The 20,323-nt window shown below is 42.8% G+C and overlaps 1 protein-coding gene across 3 annotated transcripts in view; it reads left to right on the forward strand.

Annotated features, from left to right (window-relative positions):
* WDFY3 (WD repeat and FYVE domain containing 3) overlaps nucleotides 1–20,323 on the forward strand; it is a 1,200,521-nt gene that overhangs the window by 568,575 nt on the left and 611,623 nt on the right. The window lies entirely within an intron of this gene.

Raw genomic sequence — 20,323 nt, forward strand, 5'->3', positions numbered from 1 at the left:
AATGTCTCTTTCTGGCTCTCTAGCCATTCCTCTTTCTCAGTCCTCCACATCCATTCCTCTTTCTCAGTCCTCCACATTCGCAAGTAAAATTCGATCCGCAAACTTTACTCTCAACTGATCAATGGGTCTGTCCCAGTGCACATAGGACTCGCCAAATCTCAATCAAAGTTTTTTTTTTTACTCGTCTAACATTCACTCCGACTTGTTGACCACGCCTGTTCAACCTACTAAACCAGACAGATTACAACATATAACCAAGTGTCTCCCACTCTTGTCAATATACTCCGAAGTCTTAGACCACACAGGGTCCGTACATCACCAACAACCACCTGGACAATTTTTTAGCCCAAAGTGCCACACACATATGAAGTTCGACGACTTCCCTACTCTCGCACTTTGGAGTACGCACACTCCTACTAGCCCTTAACTGGAGTACGCAGACTCCCTACTTTTACCTCTAATACATCACAATTCACCTGCGATTTGCTCAAGCTTGTGCAAGGGCAATCTACTACTGTCATACTATCTCAAAATACGCCAAGAACAAACTCAATCTTACCAACGAGATCCAGGATCTGGGAAAGTCATTTCTGGGTTTAAGGGAACATCATCTTTACTACCATTGCCATTTCAGAAAAACAAAATTCAAATCTCATAAAAATTCAAACAACTGTACCTAACTTAGACTATTACCATAACCACTAGTCACCACTTAACTAGTTCCCCAAGGAAACTAACCATCAAGCTGCTACCAAAAACTGCTAGCGCGCCTAGTCCTTAGTAAGTAATCTTACAAGGGGACGCAAATATGTCGATGAACCTTTTGGATCGCGTGGAGTATCCTAGTCAAGCAGTAACCAATGGATCATCAATAAACATTATAATCAACAGGAAAACACCAAGAAAAGCTCTATCTAATAAGAAAATACCATGACTCTCAAAATGGTTAATAGTTTTTATTCCCTATTAGTTACAGTTCTAATGAAAACCCTTTATTCGACTCTATTGTTAATCAAACTTTATTAGCATCATAAGAAAACTATTAACCAAGAATTATTGATAAGCAAAGACAAGCATCAACATAAGTCAGCAAATCCTTTAACATTATGAATAATTCAGCAATGCAAGTCAGTCTGTCAACTGTAACTGTTAAGTCACCCTTGTCAGCCTACCTAACTCAAATTAGCATCAGCATGTGGGTCTGCATGCAAAAACAATTTAGACAAAAATCACTAATTTGGAAAAATCTATCTAGAGAGAAAAACAATTTAAAACAGCGCAGTTGGTACCTAGAAGAAAAAGCACACGTTAAGTCAGTCACATTGTTATAGGTACCTTTCCAACATAGATCAGCAACAAGTCAGTCTTCGTCTCCAGGTCATCAGTCATCAGCAAATATCATGCTCACAGACAGTAAGCCCAATTATCAACATTTTGGACAGCGTCTCCTGACGTCATCAACTTTCGCCTCTCAATTCTCTGCTCTCCCCTTTTCTTCTCTTGTCATGACTTTTTATTAAGGTCTCTCAGTCCGTCCCACAAATTGCTAATTGGTCAACCTCATCGGGGGTTATGATTCTAACCTATAGTTTTTGTTTACCACTTGTTTGTGTCGGACAAAGCATCAAGTTCCATTGATATGATTGGTCCTTCTGTTGATGAGAACATCATCCGGCTCTTCAGGTAACGAAATTGCTGCCCACAGTCTTTTAGTCAGTGCTTCTATTGTTCAAGTCCTGGGAAAGTACGTTTTGCCTACTCTACACATAATTGTATCAATTTGTTCTCATCATCTCCTGTCCTCTGGTACATTTGCAGAAATTTCTAGAAGAGCCCGTCTGAACTCTGTGCAGTTCAAGCTCCTTTTCTCCTGTTCCAGTCCTCTGCAGCTCATCGCGTCTCCACGTTTAAGCAAGCAAGGCCCAATGCCGACCAGGCCTCTATTTCGGCTAAGTTAAGAATATGAAGCATCATAAAACATAGGTTATACATTCAAATATGGCATATTAATACATACGTTTTATTATTTTTCATTATTTTAGCATTGTTAACACACATGGTGAACACTCCCCGTGGGCACATTTTACTCAGACACGTTATTTTCAATTCTTAGTTTCTTTTGTCAATATTTCTCATTAGTATGTATACGGAAATCATTAGAAATTTCTCATATTAGCATATCTTCTCCAACAGGGGCAATCCCTGGATCCAAGGAAAGGGGGAGGGGGGTGGTTGTTGGAGCACAAGCAGTAGAAAAGAGAAGAATAGAATCAAAGAGTATCTTTTTAAGTTTAATCATGACTAGAAAGCAGGACGAGGCAGACAAGTGTCTTAAGTGTCCAATGTCCGGGAGGTCTCTTTGGTAAAAGTGCTAACGTTGCAGATTATAAACATCATTACTTGTAATGTAAATGGGTTGATGAACAAATGTAAATGTGGTGCACTTTTGAAATGGCTGTCCCCACTTAGTCCTGAGGTAATATGTTTGCAGGAAACGGATTGTAAAAGCAGTACCCCTAACATTTGGTTCCCGGGAAAGTATTAATTTGCATATTTTGCATCAGCAGGGGTTGCAATGAGAGGTGTTGCAATTTTACTATCAAACTTGGTAGATTGGCAGATGAAAATAAGTATAATAACGTAGGTGGATTTGGGTGAATGATTTAGCCATAGAGAAGGTTCTAAATTTTGTGAGCTATTATGGTCCATTTTCATGTGAGCCCCAGTCATTGGAATAGCTTTAATAGCCTGCTATGAAAGCAAGAGGGGTCACTAGTGGTGGGTGGGGATTTTAATTTTGTACTAGATCTAAGGAAGGATACCTCAAGCTAGGCTAAAAAGCATTTGAAGCCAAGATCAGCCAAGTTATTGAGAATAATGAAACAGAACTTTGTGTTAGTCGACCCTTTGCAGATAGAGTACCCTGCATCCACCCAATATACCTGTTATTCACATAGATCATTTCATCCTCTCAATTAGATTTTTTTCTATTGACAGCCACAGTGAAATGGGATGCTGTCGAGATTCTGGCAAAATCATTTTCTGACCATTCAATAGTCTTCCACTAATTATTTTTAGATCTTTTACCAAAAGGGAGGCCAAGATGGCAATTTGATAAATTGTTGCTATCAGATCAGATCTGGTTAGATGATACAAGATGTTTTTTAAAGGAATTTTATCAGACAAACTGCAACTCCGCTTCTGATTTTATGGTATGGAGAGCGATGGCATCCCTATAGAAGTTTATAAGATCTTTGCAGAAGAGCTTCTCTATTTTTTAGCATTTTTATTCAACCAAATTGAGGGAACAGAGATCCCCAAGTCTTCTAAAGAGTCAATAATTGTCAGCTTTGTTAAAAAAGATAAAATGGCAACTAATGTTAATTCTTATCACCCAGTAAGCTTGTTGAATGCAGATAATAAGCTTGTCACAAAAAATCTGTGCAGTGTATTGCTTCTAGGGCCCAGTTGATGATACATAAATACCAGAATGGGGTGCTTCCCAAAAGATCTATGACTGCAATCATACATTTTTTGATGCAAGCAATTGATTATTTTTTGGCTAGTAAAGAGAAGACTGTGGGTTTTAATGATTGATGCCGAAAAGAAGTTTGATTTAGGAAATTGGAAAGCGTTATTTTATATTTTAGAGAAATTCTGATTCCTTGTTCAATTTTTAAATATGCTTAGGTTGTATTATGAGGCAGAGACTAAGATCATTGTTAACTCCAGGGAAGGTGGTTTAGTGTAGATTAATCAAGGTACCCAACAGGGCTGTCCTTTGTCTCCGATTCTTTTTTTTTTTCTTTTTTTTTTATAGAACCCTGGCGGTCAGGATGCATAATAATGAATCAGTTCTGCCACCTAAAGAAGGGATGCTGAAAATTAAGTTATTTGCTGATGACATTATTTTATATTTAAGAGGTGATAGTGCTAATATTCAGCAAGCTTTAAAGAAAATTACAGGTGTTATGGGTATTGGGGGCTACAAAATAAATCAAGCAAAAACTGAGATTCTGCTGTTTAATGCATCACGCACTGACCTTCTACATAGTCTTCAATTGAACCCACAGCACCCTATTAGCCATCAAGGAATCTATGTAACGAGCAATTTTTCACAACCTTTTCAATTAAATTATGGTGCGACGCTTAGCAAGTTAAAGCACCACTCGAGAGGTGGACCCTTTTACCACTGTCTCTGATTTGAAGGGCAACATTAATTAAAATGTCCATCTTGCTATTATTATTTCTTTTTTTAAATCTCCCTCTAAAAATTCCTAGTTCGTATTTTAAGGAACCAGACGCTGTCTTTCGGAAATTTAAATGTAACAATAAACAGCCAAGGGTCAAGATGGCGTCTTTACAACTAGATAAACCTCAGGGTGGGCTGGCGCTACCTCACCTTTCGAAGTATTATCAGGCTGCTCTTTTGGATAATGATTCAGCTTTCAGCAGCATCGGCGGGTTTCCTCAAATTTTTTATTAAACCAAATGATTAAAGAGAGCGCAATTAAGTTACCAGCTTTTTTGAATAGTGCAAAACTCCCTACAAATTTCGATATAAGGTGTGAAATGTTCTAGATTTACGCATGCAGCCACTATTTAGAATCTGGAATGTCCCAGTAGGTCATGCATTTACTCTTTGGAAGAATGTGAAAGCTGGAGGTTGGTTCTATCAACAACAACTTTACAATCTTGGAAGGCCAATGGGTTTGATTTGGGAGAAAATGGTTTGAACTTTATTTTATGGGATCAAGTAATCCAACAAGTCGACAATGAGAATTTAAAGTTACAGTTTATGTTTAGGGAAATATTGGGATTTTTAAAAGCAGATTATCAGGTAATGAGGAAAGGAACCCATTTATTAGTTCATCTTTTTAGTGAAAATAAACTTTGGAGAGTTGCAAACTGGTACAGTTTGCTTCAAAAATATTCAAATGAAAAAGTAATAACTGAATTCTTAGAGAAACTCTCTAATACTGATTGTAGGCTAACTATCAGGGAGTGGCAGCATCTTTGGACTTAAGGTATACATCACTTTGAGCAACAAAAGAATGTCCTTTCTATCAAGGTGGCTTGCATATTATACACCTCTTAGGCTGCACATGCAGTTTACATCACTCCTCAATCAATGGTTTCGATGTAATGCAAGTGATAAAGGAGACTAGCTACATGGAAGGTTTTTTCTGAGGTTAGCAGGGGTGTTCAAGATACAATTCTACTAGAGCCTATGTTAGTTATTTAGCCCGTTGTATGCAGTGAGCAGACTTAACAAGTACTCACAATATTTTATCTCAGTAGCTATAGCGGTGGCACGCTCATTAATCTTGCAGTTTTGGAAGACAACTACTATCCCTACATTTCAGTAATGATGTGATAAAATGAATAGTTCTGGAATTATTGAGAAGGCATATGCAAGGCGAGTATGGGCCCCGCACAGTTTTTCACTGATTTGGGTGAGATTTTGAGTATCCCGGCTGTTCCCCGGAGAATTAAAAGTCAGGTTTTAGCACTGGGTCACTTTAACTACTAGATTACACCCTGTTTCTCATTGCACTTATTGTAATTTTTACTCTCTGAATTAATTGATTAGTGAATGACTGCTGAATCAAATCATTATTGAATATTGATTATTGATCCATTTTTTTTGCTGCTATGGAGAGAATCAAAGCAGACTTCTGCACTGTTAGCACTGAGACACTTCAGGTTCTAGATTACACCCTGGTTCTTCCTGCTCTTCACTCTCATCAACTTAATTGATTACTGAATGACTATTGATTTGAATCAAAAGGATATTGATTCATTCTGTTCCTGGTATTGAGAGAATCTAAGCGTAATTTTGCACTATTAGCACTGAGGCACTTTAGGTACTAGCTATACCCTGATTGTCTTGGCACTTTAGTAAAAAAAAAAAAAAGAAAATTTACATTTACTAAACTGTCTATTAGTGAAAGACTACTGAATTGACTTATTTGGATCTAATACTTGTTGAATTGTCAATTGTGGTTGTAAATGGAGGATGCTCATTGATATCATGAATGCCATAGGGAAGTAGGGTCTCCAGAAGAAGCATGTGCACTTTGTTTTCTATGCATCGTTAAATTAAGAATCCTAGGGGCATTAAGCATCTAATAAAGAAACTCAGGAACTGACGATGAAATTTCTGGTGCACTGGAGCACTTTAATGTGTTTTGGTTTTTTTTCCATTGTATATCCTGCTTAAAAAAAATAAGAAAAAGCCACATCATAAATACAACATCATACTAAGCCAGTGTATTTGGGCTGAATTGGCTATTTGGGTGGTAAATAGCCTGCTTTCCAAACTAAGACGTAAAGTTTCACAAAATTGGGTGCTGATGTTGTACCCATTGTTGTCCCATTCATCTGGTAATTAAAAGTATCTTTGATGGGAGTATAAAGGCTATTGTAACCATGTGGGGACCTGTTTTCAACTAAAAGCCTTCTGTTACCAACAAGACTATGGACAGCTCTTTGTGTTGGGCATTTGGTGCCAAAACTTAATTAAAACAATCAAACTCAAGAATATTTTTTGTGATTACACCCATACAGTCTCTTGTATATGCTCTTGTATGTGAGATAAATGTTTCCATATATTTACAGTAAGGCTTGAATACAGATTGATATCTATAAAGCTTTCCTTGTCTATAGCCTATTTGTATACAGTTTTGTTTGCATATACAACATCAGAATCTTCATATTGGAGTTATTTGAATAACTATCTTCTGTTTCACCCTAAACTCTTCCATAAAGGACAAAAAATTGTCTTACCTGAAATTGTATCTCATTTGTTGGATCTGTTGGAGTGTCAGCATTTCTAGGATCGCTACTTCCAAACTGAGTTTTCTTCTGTTTACATGTTCGTGCTGGTGAAGTAGAATTTATATCACATAAGCATTGCTTATTGGTATTCTAAGAAATAGTGCGCCTTACAAACTAATTTTATGAAGACACAAACAAAATGGCTCTTCTTTTTAAAGTGGGCTGAGTAACAGAAAATATAGCACAACCTGGACATTTGCCAGCAGAGACTGCCGCTACCATAGAGAAATGCTGTATTGTATGTGTGATCTAAATCCTGAATTTGGAAAGGACATTCTTCCTTTACTAGCTCTAGCAAAGGTATTTAGCCCAAAATCCTGCAACAAGAAAGAGCACAAAAAATATAGGCTTTGTGTCCATGTATACAGGAAGAAGCACTGAAGTTACAAAACTAGTTGCCTCTGTCCTGAGACATGGGACCTAATATTTGACCTAGTCTCAAGGCCTGCCTATGGAAATTTGAAACAGAAAGTTTGTGGCAATATGAATTTTGAAGACATGTAGTACTATAAGTTGATGGGGACTGGGCAGATAGCTTTTTCATATCCAATTATTGCTATGTACTATTTTATATCTTCCAAAACGACCAGAGGCTGTTTTGGGAGAGACTAAATATCCCACTTACTGGAATTATATGTGGTAATTGCTCTTGGAAAAAAAACAGTTCTTGTTCCCAGTTAATTGGTCATAATAAATCCTCAGTCAGAATAGTGCCTATAATAGTCAGTGGTCACAACAAGTTTTGGAGGGTCCTTTGCAATGATGCTAAAGTCCAATCCCTCCATGGAGAGGGGATGGTGGTCATGGTAAACAGTTTTAACGCCCTCTGTCCTTTCTGCTCCGTCACTAGTGTTTATATCTTCATCTGTGTCTTTCTGGTGTTTCTTAAACTGAAGCATTTCAAGACTCTGAATAGCACTATGAAGTCTAGTGAGAGACAAGTTTAATACATAAATGCGTCAAAGGGTATTGTGTACAGAAGAATAGTTAGAAAATGCAATGCATCATTTAATTCCCAAACACCATGGCACCTATTATATTTTAACACTACCAAAGAGATGTTTGTTCTATGTGTTAGGATTGGGACAGAAAGTACAGATTGTAACCAGTAGCATAGTACATCGGATTGCCAGTGCTGTGTATTGCTCTCACTGAATTTGAGAGGACACGATGCCAAAAGAATTCATCACTCTTTTTTTCACATAATGAATTTATTAAGGCACTTACCAAATATCAAATAAGTCATACACATATATGAGACTAAGCATATAACTCGAATGAAGCAGAACATGTGTATATACAAAGATAAATGCATGTTCGATGGCATGTGTAGCTGCAGATACACATGCTGTGCACAGTCCGCCATCTGGTGTTGGGCTCGGAGTGTTACAAGTTGTTTTTCTTCGAAGAAGTCTTTTCGAGTCACGAGACCGAGGGACTCCTCCCATTTCGATTCCATTGCGCATGGGCGTCGACTCCATCTTAGATTGTTTTTTTTCCGCCATCGGGTTCGGACGTGTTCCTTTTCGCTCCGTGTTTCGGGTCGGAAAGTTAGTTAGAATCTCTGAAAAAAACGTCGGTATTGTTTGCGTTCGGTATCGGGTTAGTTAGAACAAATCGACACCGAATTTTGAAGAGCTCCGGTGGCCCTTTGGGGTTTTTTCGATCCCCCGTCGGGGCCTGGTCGGCCCGGCCACGTGCGACTTCAAGGCTGATGGAACGAACCCCATTCTGCTTCTGCCCAAAATGCCATAACAAGTATCCGTATACGGATCAGCATCTGGTCTGTAACTTGTGCTTGTCCCCCGAGCACAAGGAGGATACTTGTGTAGCCTGTCGAGCCTTTCGGTCGAGGAAGACGCTGAGAGACCGAAGAGCCAGGAGACTACAAATGACGTCCACGCGACAGGTCAAGAACGTTTTGAGGAGGAAGAAGAAGCTTTCTCCGTCCACGAGTCGGATTCTGAAGAACTCGACGCCGAGGAAACATACAAAACCGTGAGTAAGACTTCGAAAATCAAGACTCACGAGAAGTCCACAAAATCCCAGGGGAACGCCACCGCCAACAGGCCATGGCTTAACCCGAAAACTAGGTGACCGATCCAAGGCACCGAAAAAGGGCATTCTGGTGTCGAAGTCGTCCGACTCCGGTCGAGATACCGCCACACAGCAACCTCGGAGCCGAGACAGCGGCTCCGAGAAACTTCGGCACAGAGACAGCGGCACCGAAGAACTTCGGCACCGAGACACCACGCCGAAACCAAAGAAGGTTTCTTCGGAGCCTAAAAAGACTTCCGAGAAGGTTTCGGTTCCAAAACATCCAGCCTCGGAGCCGAAAACTAGTTCCTATACAGAGGAACAAGGATTAACCTCCCAATTACATAGATTTGGAGAAGAGCTTCAAGCTGTAGAGCCTGACTACACGCAAAGAAGGCTTCATATTCATGAGGACACAGGGAAAATAACTACTCTTCCCCCAATCAAAATAAAAAGGAAACTTGCCTTTCAACAAAAGGACAAGCAACCACAGGCAAAGGTGGCAAGGAAAACAACCCCACCACCGTCTCCAACACCATCAATACATGCATCACCAGCAACAACTCCACCACTGATGCACTCACCAGCTCATACTACAATGAGTCAGGATGATCCTGATGCATGGGACCTTTACGATGCTCCAGTGTCTGACAACAGTCCAGACTCCTATCCTACAAAACCGTCCCCACCTGAGGACAGTACATCCTACACACAGGTGGTCGCAAGGGCAGCCGAATTTCACAACATCACCTTGCATTCGGAACCAATTGAGGATGACTTTCTGTTTAACACCCTATCCTCCACCCATAGCCAGTACCAAAGTCTTCCCATGCTCCCAGGAATGCTAAGACATTCAAAACAAATATTTCAGGATCCAGTTAAAGGCAGAGCCATAACTCCAAGGGTGGAGAAAAAGTACAAGCCACCGCCAACAGATCCAATCTATATTACAACACAACTAACACCAGACTCAGTAGTTGTCGGGGCAGCTCGTAAGAGAGCCAACTCTCATACCTCAGGAGACGCACCACCTCCAGACAAGGAGAGCCGCAAATTTGATGCTGCGGGAAAAAGGGTTGCAGCACAAGCAGCAAATCAATGGCGTATTGCCAATTCACAAGCACTTTTGGCAAGAAACGACAGAGCTCATTGGGATGAAATGCAACATTTCATCGAACACTTACCCAAGGAGTTCCAAAAAAGAGCGCAACAGGTGGTGGAAGAGGGACAAAGTATCTCAAATAATCAGATACGGTCTTCCATGGATGCAGCAGATACACTGCAATCACGATACGAAGGCACGCATGGCTGCACACTTCAGGGTTCAAGCCGGAAATCCAACAAGCTGTGCTCAATATGCCATTTAATGAACAGCAATTGTTTGGGCCGGAGGTCGACACTGCCATTGAGAAACTCAAAAAAGACACCGATACAGCCAAAGCCATGGGCGCACTCTACTCCCCGCAGAGCAGAGGCACATTTCGAAAAACACCTTTTAGGGGAGGGTTTCGAGGTCAACCCACAGAAACCACAACCTCACAAACAAGGCCTACTTACCAGGGTCAATATCAGAGGGGAGGTTTTCGGGGGCAATATAGAGGGGAGGGGGCCAATTCCCAAGAAATCGAGGAAAATTCCAAGGCCCCAAAACTCCTCAAAATAAACAGTGACTCACAAGTCACACAACCCCATCACATAACACCTGTGGGGGGAAGACTAAGCCAATTTTACAAACATTGGGAGGAAATAACAACAGACACTTGGGTCTTAGCAATTATCCAGCATGGTTATTGCATAGAATTTCTCCAATTCCCTCCAAACGTCCCACCGAAAACACACAATATGTCAAAACAACATATAGATCTTCTAGGACTAGAAATTCAAGCATTGCTACAAAAGGACGCAATAGAATTAGTACCAAATCTACAAAAAAAACACAGGAGTTTACTCACTGTACTTTCTAATACCCAAAAAGGACAAAACTCTGAGACCAATACTAGATCTCCGAACAATAAATACCTACATCAAATCAGACCACTTTCACATGGTCACGTTACAAGACGTAATCCCACTGCTCAAACAGCAGGACTACATGAAAACATTAGACCTAAAAGATGCGTATTTCCATATACCAATACATCCTTCACACAGGAAATACCTAAGGTTCGTATTCCAAGGACTACATTACCAATTCAAAGTGTTGCCTTTCGGAATAACAACTGCGCCAAGAGTTTTTACAAAATGCCTGGCAGTAGTAGCTGCACATATCAGAAGGCAGCAAATACATGTGTTCCCGTACTTAGACGACTGGTTAATCAAAACCAACACGCTAAGACAGTGTTCACAGCACACAAAATATGTCATACAGACCCTTCACAGGCTAGGTTTCTCCATCAACTACGCGAAGTCACACCTTTTGCCGTGTCAAACACAGCAATACTTAGGAGAGACAATCAACACAGCAAAAGGGATTGCCACTCCAAGTCCACAAAGAATTCAAACATTTTACAAGGTAATACAGGCCATGTATCCAACACAAAAGATACAAGTCAAAATGGTAATGAAACTCCTAGGCATGATGTCTTCATGCATAGCCATTGTCCCAAACGCAAGATTGCACATGCGGCCCTTACAACAGTGCCTAGCATCACAATGGTCACAAGCACAGGGTCAACTTCTAGATCTGGTGTTGATAGACCGCCAAACATACATCTCGCTTCTATGGTGGAACAGTACAAATTTAAACCGAGGGCGGCCTTTCCAAGACCCAGTGCCACAATACGTCATAACGACGGATGCTTCCATGACAGGGTGGGGAGCACACCTCAATCAACACAGCATCCAAGGACAATGGGACATACATCAGAGGCAGTTTCACATAAATCACTTAGAACTGTTAGCAGTATTTCTAGCGCTGAAAGCATTTCAACCCATAATAACCCAAAAATACATTCTTGTCAAAACAGACAACATGACAACAATGTATTATCTAAACAAACAAGGAGGGACACACTCGACACAGTTGTGCCTCCTAACGCAAAAAATATGGCATTGGGCGATTCACAACCACATTCGCCTAATAGCACAATTTATTCCAGGGATTCAGAACCAGTTGGCAGACAATCTCTCTCGAGATCACCAACAAACCCACGAATGGGAAATTCACCCCCAAATACTAAACAAGTACTTTCAAATTTGGGGAACACCTCAAATAGATCTATTTGCAACAAAGGAAAACTCAAAATGCCAAAACTTCGCATCCAGGTACCCACAAGATCAATCCCAAGGCAATGCTCTATGGATGAACTGGTCAGGGATATTTGCATACGCTTTTCCCCTCTCTCCCTCTCCTTCCATATCTAGTAAACAGGTTGAGTCAAAACAAACTCAAACTCATACTAATAGCACCAACATGGGCAAGGCAACCGTGGTACACAACCCTACTAGACCTTTCAGTAGTACCTCATGTCAAACTACCCAACAGACCAGATCTGTTAACACAACACAAACAACAGATCAGACATCCAAATCCAGCATCTTTGAATCTAGCAATTTGGCTCCTGAAATCCTAGAATTCGGACACTTAGACCTCACACAAGAATGTATGGAGGTCATAAGACAAGCTAGGAAACCTACCACTAGACACTGCTATGCAAATAAGTGGAAATGATTTGTGTATTACTGCCATAATAATCAAATTCAGCCATTACACGCATCTCCAAAAGATATAGTAGGATATTTACTACATTTGCAAAAATCAAATCTAGCTTTCTCTTCCATAAAGATACATCTCACCGCAATATCAGCTTACCTGCAAATTACTCATTCAACTTCACTATTTAGAATACCAGTCATTAAAGCGTTTATGGAAGGCCTAAAGAGAATTATACCACCAAGAACACCACCTGTTCCTTCATGGAACCTCAACATTGTCTTAACAAGACTCATGGGTCCACCTTTCGAGCCCATGCATTCTTGTGAAATGCAATACTTAACGTGGAAAGTTGCATTTTTGATTGCCATCACATCTCTAAGAAGAGTGAGTGAGATTCAAGCATTTACCATACAAGAACCATTTATTCAAATACATAAAAATAAAGTAGTTCTAAGGACAAATCCAAAGGTTATCTCACAGTTCCACTTAAATCAAACAGTAGAATTACCAGTGTTCTTCCCACAGCCAGATTCTGTAGCTGAAAGAGCACTACATACATTAGACATCAAAAGAGCACTAATGTATTACATTGACAGAACAAAACTAATTAGAAAAACAAAACAACTATTTATTGCCTTTCAAAAACCTCATACAGGAAATCCAATTTCAAAACAAGGCATTGCTAGGTGGATAGTTAAGTGTATTCAAACCTGCTATCTTAAAGCAAAGAGAGAGCTGCCTATTACACCAAAGGCACACTCAACCAGAAAGAAAGGTGCTACCATGGCCTTTCTAGGAAATATTCCAATGAACGTAATATGTAAGGCAGCAACATGGTCTACGCCTCATACATTTACCAAGCACTACTGTGTAGATGTGTTAACTGCACAACAAGCCACAGTAGGTCAAGCTGTACTAAGAACATTATTTCAAACTACTTCAACTCCTACAGGCTGAACCACCGCTTTTGGGGAGATAACTGCTTACTAGTCTATACACAGCATGTGTATCTGCAGCTACACATGCCATCGAACGGAAAATGTCACTTACCCAGTGTACATCTGTTCGTGGCATTAGTCGCTGCAGATTCACATGCGCCCACCCGCCTCCCCGGGAGCCCGTAGCCGTTTAGAAGTAGATCTTGAACATTTGTACATTTGTAAATATATTACTTTACCTTTATTATGTACATACGTATTCATTCCATTGCATGGGCACTATTACTAACATACACAACTCCTACCTCACCCTCTGCGGGGAAAACAATCTAAGATGGAGTCGACTCCCAGGCGCAATGGAATCGAAATGGGAGGAGTCCCTTGGTCTCGTGACTCGAAAAGACTTCTTCGAAGAAAAACAACTTGTAACACTCCGAGCCCAATACCAGATGGCGGACTGTGCACAGCATGTGAATCTGCAGCGACTAATGCCACGACCAGATGTACACTGGGTAAGTGACATTTTCCATATCAAGTGGTCAAGACTTGCAAAGAAATGTGCAATGTATCAACAGAGCATGTATACATAAGCTAAATAATCAATATTTAAAATGCATCACCAATGGGGTAGACACCATCTCGCCAGCGAGATTAGGGAATGCTCGATCAGCCAAGGCAGGAGACCCCCCCCCTCCCCCCCCCCCCAATCGGGATCACAAATTCGATTGTGGGCAGCGCGCCCGCTCCACAAGTGAGTTCCTGTCTTAGCGCCAAGCCTCCCAACCTTTATTCTAGAAACCCCTCCCCTCTGTTATGAAATTAAATGCTGGCTTACTTTGTCTGCGTCAAAAATGCCCATAGGAGCTGGCCTGGCTCCTAATGTTTGTTCCGAGACAGACTTGTACATTCCTCTGATAAAAACATTCTCAGCCTTGTGAACTTGTATCTAGTCTGCATCCCACATAATATGTTCCAGCACTGTGAAGAGAAAAACTTGTATTGTAAGGAAAAATACCTGTGCTGCCCTGCAGCTCCAGCAGGGCACAAAATGGAGTCAACCAAACATATAACTCAGAAATTGAGAACCTTCAATAATTCTCCAGTGTTGCCCCTTTACCCTACTGTTTACATGAGCACCAGAAATAGAACAGAAGAAAATTAGTTTACATTTTTTTATTTAGCTATAAGTGAATAAGCAATGTATCTGTAATAAGTAATTTTCTTCTCATTCAGACGTGTGAATCTGTGAAAGATCCAAAGCTTGAAAAAAAAATGTTACTTGCCTGTAACCACATTTCACCAGTATTGATATCTTTTTCAGATTTACATGCAACTTCCCCTCCTCCCTGCTTTCAGACTTACCATTTATTACCTTATATTATGTGTGCTTGGAAAATCTGAGGTATGGTGGCTTCTTGGTGGAGTGACGTTCAGATGCTGTACACCTCATTGGCTGCAGTTTGGATCATTTTGAATGAGGTGAAAAGACTACTAAACTTAGACTGTTTCTCAACAATTTGTGAGGGAACTGATTTCTACGCTATTTTAAATACGACTGCAGACACCCACTTCGACCATGGGAAAACTTCAAGCATATGAATTTATGAAACATATCAAGCTAAGAACTGAAGTCACAGGGGAGTATCTAATTTTGCTCTATTTAACGGTGTACTAATCTAAAGCACTTGCCAGATGATCCCCATAGTTCATGCAAATACTGATAACTGTATGCACATAAAATTGTTTTTTATTCCTGTTCCATGTATTGTTGGTATTTAAAGCCTATTGGGAGAGATTTCTCACATGAGAATGTATTTGCTTCAGTATATTTGGTAGTGTACACCAATACACTTTGAGCTCTATAGTTATTAATATCGGATAGTTAATAACTACTTCTACGACTTCTAGTTACAGCTTCCTTACCTTTAAATTTTCCCCTGGTATCAGACTAAATCCGGGAAATTTTGTGAGCAGTACCACTGTGTGCCGTGAGGTGGTGTTGATCGGCTCTGCGTCGGTCGCCGGTGCCATCCATCCATATATGATGTTGGGCTTCCTGTATAGCCGCCACCCCAATGTGCTGACGTCAGTTCTTTTCTATCAGCACCAGCAAGCGCTGATGAAGACAGCTACCCCTCAGTCATTTTTTCACTGGCTTTTTTCAACTTTTTTTCAAAGATTTTTAAAGTTTTTAACTTCTGCTGTGTTAAAGATGTCATAGACGAAGACCGGGTTCTTGTCATCGGGCAGTGTCAGTGACAAATCCGCACCTCGTGTGTCTTTGGTGCCTGCAGTGTGACCATGACCCAAAGTCGTGCTCCGAGTATCAGGCCATGCATTAGATGGCCTTGAGGGAGCAATCCCAGAAGCTGATGGTGGCCTGACGCTCGACTCTGCGCAATTCAAGATCTTGGTTGAGAGGAAGGTCCCTGGATCGGTCACTGAGTCCTCTATCACCGTCTTTCCACTCCAAGTCCTCTGGGTGCTTGAATAATTCGAGGCACAAGAAGAAATGTAAGAGGGCGAAGCTTACTTCAACCTCTCCTTGTCTGTTGGCCTATGCGACGAAGGAGCGTCAACATTCTAGGCCTCGATATGTGGAGCCTGTGCCTGGGCCGACTCCGCGCCTACCTGGTTTTCTGAGAGCCAGAAATCTGAGTCCAACTCAGAGTTTTATTGGGCCATGCGCCTCATTTTTAGGCAGTCCAACACCCCTGGAGCTTCTTCGGGCTCTGTGAAGTCCGAAGGGGCCCCTTAAAGTTCTGCACAGACAGCTTCGGCACCAAGGGGCACCCACAGATCCAGTTCTGGATCCGGATCGACGTATGTTGTACCACTCCACCCCTCCCCGATGCTGGTCCTGATGCAGACACTTCTGGCACTGTTCAAACTCACAGATGGCACCATCCCCATTGTAGTTCCTGACTGAGATGCAGAGCTGTATGGATGCAGTACGACACTTATTCTGATGCCAGCATAAGCCTTGCTTCCTAGGTTGTATCCTGAGCCCCGTTCTTATGGGCTAGGGAGATGACTGGAAGGGGTTGCTGAACCCTTTAGAATACCAGCTCCTGGAAGAAAAAGGACTGGCGTGCAGACTTGGGTGAACCCAGTGGACTGGATACTTCTTGAGATACCAGCATGCTTTCTCCCCCTACCGTGGCTATTCTGTGGTGGTGAGGAGAGCATCTGAGGCCATGGACCTTGAGCTGACCTCAGTTGACCTCAGTGGACATTAGGACTGATCCCCTGACAGAGATGCTACAACCAGGAGCTTCCACCTCAGAACCCAGGCTCCCATTTAAAGAGGCCCTCATGGATGTAATACTGGGTATCTGGTCCAAACCCAGCACAGGGGCTCCTGTAAACCGAATAATTGCCCGCCGCCATCACCCCACTCCAGAGGACCCAGGTTTTCTGAGGCAACACCCCACCCCAGAGAGCTTGGTTATTTAATCCTCTACCTCCCCTCTGCACCCCCGGCTAGGGAATCCAAAAGGTTGAACACGGTTGGGAAGATGTTTTCTTCCACCAGCCTTGCATTGCGGTCCGTGAACACTGCATGCCTTTTAGGCTGTTATTCCCAAACGCTGCGCGATATGGTTGCGCAAGTGCTGCCACTTGGTCCTGGCTGTGCTTTCTCAGGCTGTTGCAGATGGTAGAGATGCAGCGAAGTTCACAATCTGTTGCAGACTGGACACGACCGACTCGCTAGGCACATCGGTTTCCTTGACAGTGGCCTTGAGGCACCATGCTTGGCTGAGGACGTCTGGCTTTTCGGGGATATCCAAGCTACCTTAATGGACATGCCCTATGGTGGCACCAGTCTCTTTGGGGACAAGGCAGACTTGTCGCTCGCGGTGGCCCCTCGTCTCCCCCAGTCTGCCTTTCGTGGCTACGGAAGTGGTCTTCAAACGCATCCATTTCTGGCCAGTCACCATGTCACGCATGCTGCCAACCCTCTGCATGGCCAAGGACGCGGGATCCACTTGCCTCGTGGATCAGATGGCCAGCGGTCTGAACAGTCCACCCCCCACGCCTCTGCAGCAGCCTATATACCCTTTCCAAGTCTGACTCTTCTCCACATAGGGCCAGTTAAAGGCAGGATTCATCATCACATGCTCCGGTAGCAATCCATCACATCAGACAGGTAGGTTTTGCGGATAGTCCGAAGGGGCTACTTCCTCCGCTTTGAAGCTACCCCTCCAACAATGCCACCATCCTATGATCGGATCACAGAAGAGCACTTGTCCCTTGTTCATGAGGAAGTTGCGGTTCTCTTGGCCAAGGGAACCATAGAGAGCGTTTCTGTGCCAGAAATAGTTTGTGGTTACTATTCACGCTACTTTTCGGCGTGCAGAAATGACTAGAGATCCCGCTCTACCCTAGAGCTTTGGTCCCTCAATTTCTTCCTCAAGAAAGAGAAGTTCAAGATGCTCACTCTGGCTCAGGTTCTATCTGCCCCGGTCCCAGGAGACTGGATGAAAGCGTTGGAGTTGCAGGACGCTTATTTCCATATTCCCGTCCTGCCTGCCCACAGACGTTATTTGAGGTTCACGGTGTGCTGTGAGCATTTTCAGTTCTCTGTGCTCCCCTTTGACCTTACCAGCTCCTCTCTGGTGTTCACCAAGGTGATGGTAGTGGTTGCAACTCATCTACACATTTCAGGGGTTTCAGTGTTCCCCTATCTTAACGACTGGTGGTTGAAGGTGGGCTCGTCTAAGGCTGTGGTCTCCCTCCTCCGGACTACAGAGGACCTCCTGCATTCGCCGGGACTCATTATAAATGTGCCAAAGTCACAGCGGACTCCTTCTCAAACACTCCTTTTCATAGCAGGTGTTCTGGACTCAGCAAAGTTTTGGGCTTATCCTCCTGTGCAGCGAGTCCAGGATATTCAGGCTATGATACTGGTCCGAATTTCTATCCTGGATTTTGGTGAGAATGACTCTAAGGCTGATGGGCCTCATGGCTTCCTACATCCTGCTGGTGACAGATGGCATATGCGGACTCTGCAGTGGAATCTGAAGTTACAGTGGGAACCCCGTTAGGGGAATCTCTCCAACAAGGTCCAGATCTTGAAGGGGACTGCGCAAGATCTGCAGTGGTGAACAAACCGCGATTGTGTCCGAGGTAGATTCCTCTCCCTTCCCGAACCAGATCTGACAGTAATGACAAGTGCCTCACTCCTGGGCTGGGCTGGGCCGGCCATCTGAGAGAGGTGGAGATCAGAGACATCAAAGGAGATCAGAGGCATCTCCATCGGAATCTGGACTCCACATCAACCTGCTGGAGCTCCATGCAATCAGACCAGCAAATAAAGCATTTCTTTCCTCTATCAAGGGAAAGATGGTTCAGGTGTTCATGGGCAACACCACTGCAATGTGATACTGCCACAAGCAGGGAGTGGTGGTGGTCACGGACCCTCTGTGAAGAGGTTCTGCGCCTCTGGGCGTGGCTGGTCAGCAGAGCATATCCCTGGTGGTTCAACATCTGGCAGGATCTCTGAACGCCAGAGCAGAAAAACTCAGCTGAAAATATCAAGTGCATCACTAATTGTCTCCATCCAGAGGTGTTGCAAGGTTTCTTTCAGCAGTGGGGAGATCCTTGATCAGATCTGTTCGCCTCGGCAGACAACGTGCAATGTCAGCAGCTTTGTGCGTTGGAGTTTCCAAGGCGGCAATCTCTTGGAGATGCTTTTTGTCTTGAGTGAAACTCAGGCCTCCTGTACGCCTTTCTGCCCATACCACTTCTGACCACAGTTCTCAAGAAGGTAAAGAACGACCAGGCCCAAGTAATCCTTGTAGCTCCTGAATGAGCACTGAGAGTCTGGGATCCCGAGCTGCTGAGCCTGTCCATTGATCCTCCGATCAGGCTGCCCCTTCGGGAGGATCTTCTGTCACAGCAGCAAGGGAGGGTTCTGCACCTGAACCGGCCCACTTTCCTCATCCTAGCGTGGAGATTGAGCAGTGACAGTTGACCGATTTTAACCTTCCTCCCAAAGTCTGTATCGTAATCTTGGCACCCAGGCATCCCTCAACCAAAGCGGTATACCCCTGTCATTGGAAGAAATTTGTGGCATGGTGCACAGACAGGTCTGTTGACACCCTTTCTGCACCTCTCTCTGAGATCTGGTTGTTTATCATTTTCCTGTCCCAGCTAGACTCTGCAATGGGCATTCTAAAAGGTTATTTATCTTCTATATCTGCTTTTTTGAGGTTGCCTGATCCACCTTGTTTAAGTCCCTTATTTGAAATAGGTCCCTCAAAGGTCTTACACATCTCTTTCCTCCATCCCCATTCATTATACCCCAAAGGGATCTGAATTTGGTTTTGACAATCTGATGTGTGCACCTTTCGAGCATATCTACAATTGTCCTCTCAGGATTCTCACTTTGAAAACAACCTTCCTTGAGGCCATTACATCTGACCGCAAGGTGAGTGAAATGCAGGCATTGTCATCTAAGCCACTCTCCATTTCCATCTATTCTGACAGTGTTGCTTTTCACTAGGGCTTCCTTCCTGCCAAAAGTGGTTATCCCCTATCATGTAGGCTAATCCATCACCTTGGCTACTTTTTACGCACCTCAACATCCTTCTAAGGAAGAGGAGAGGCTTCATCCTCTGGACCCAAAAAGAGTGTTGTCATTCAACCCTGACCGCACAAAAGAGTTCTGAGTGGATGATCAACTCTTTGTCGATTGTGGGGGTGCGAAGAAAGTTTTGTCAGTGCAGAAGCAGACCATCTCCAGATGGGTCATTCTCTGCATTAGGATCTGCCACGCACGGACAAAGAAGCAACCCTCTGAGGGTTTGCATACTCATTCTACCCAAGCTAAAGCAGCGACTATTGCGTT

Source organism: Pleurodeles waltl, chromosome 1_2, assembly GCF_031143425.1.
Source record: "Pleurodeles waltl isolate 20211129_DDA chromosome 1_2, aPleWal1.hap1.20221129, whole genome shotgun sequence".
In the NCBI taxonomy this organism is placed as follows: Eukaryota; Metazoa; Chordata; class Amphibia; order Caudata; family Salamandridae; genus Pleurodeles; species Pleurodeles waltl.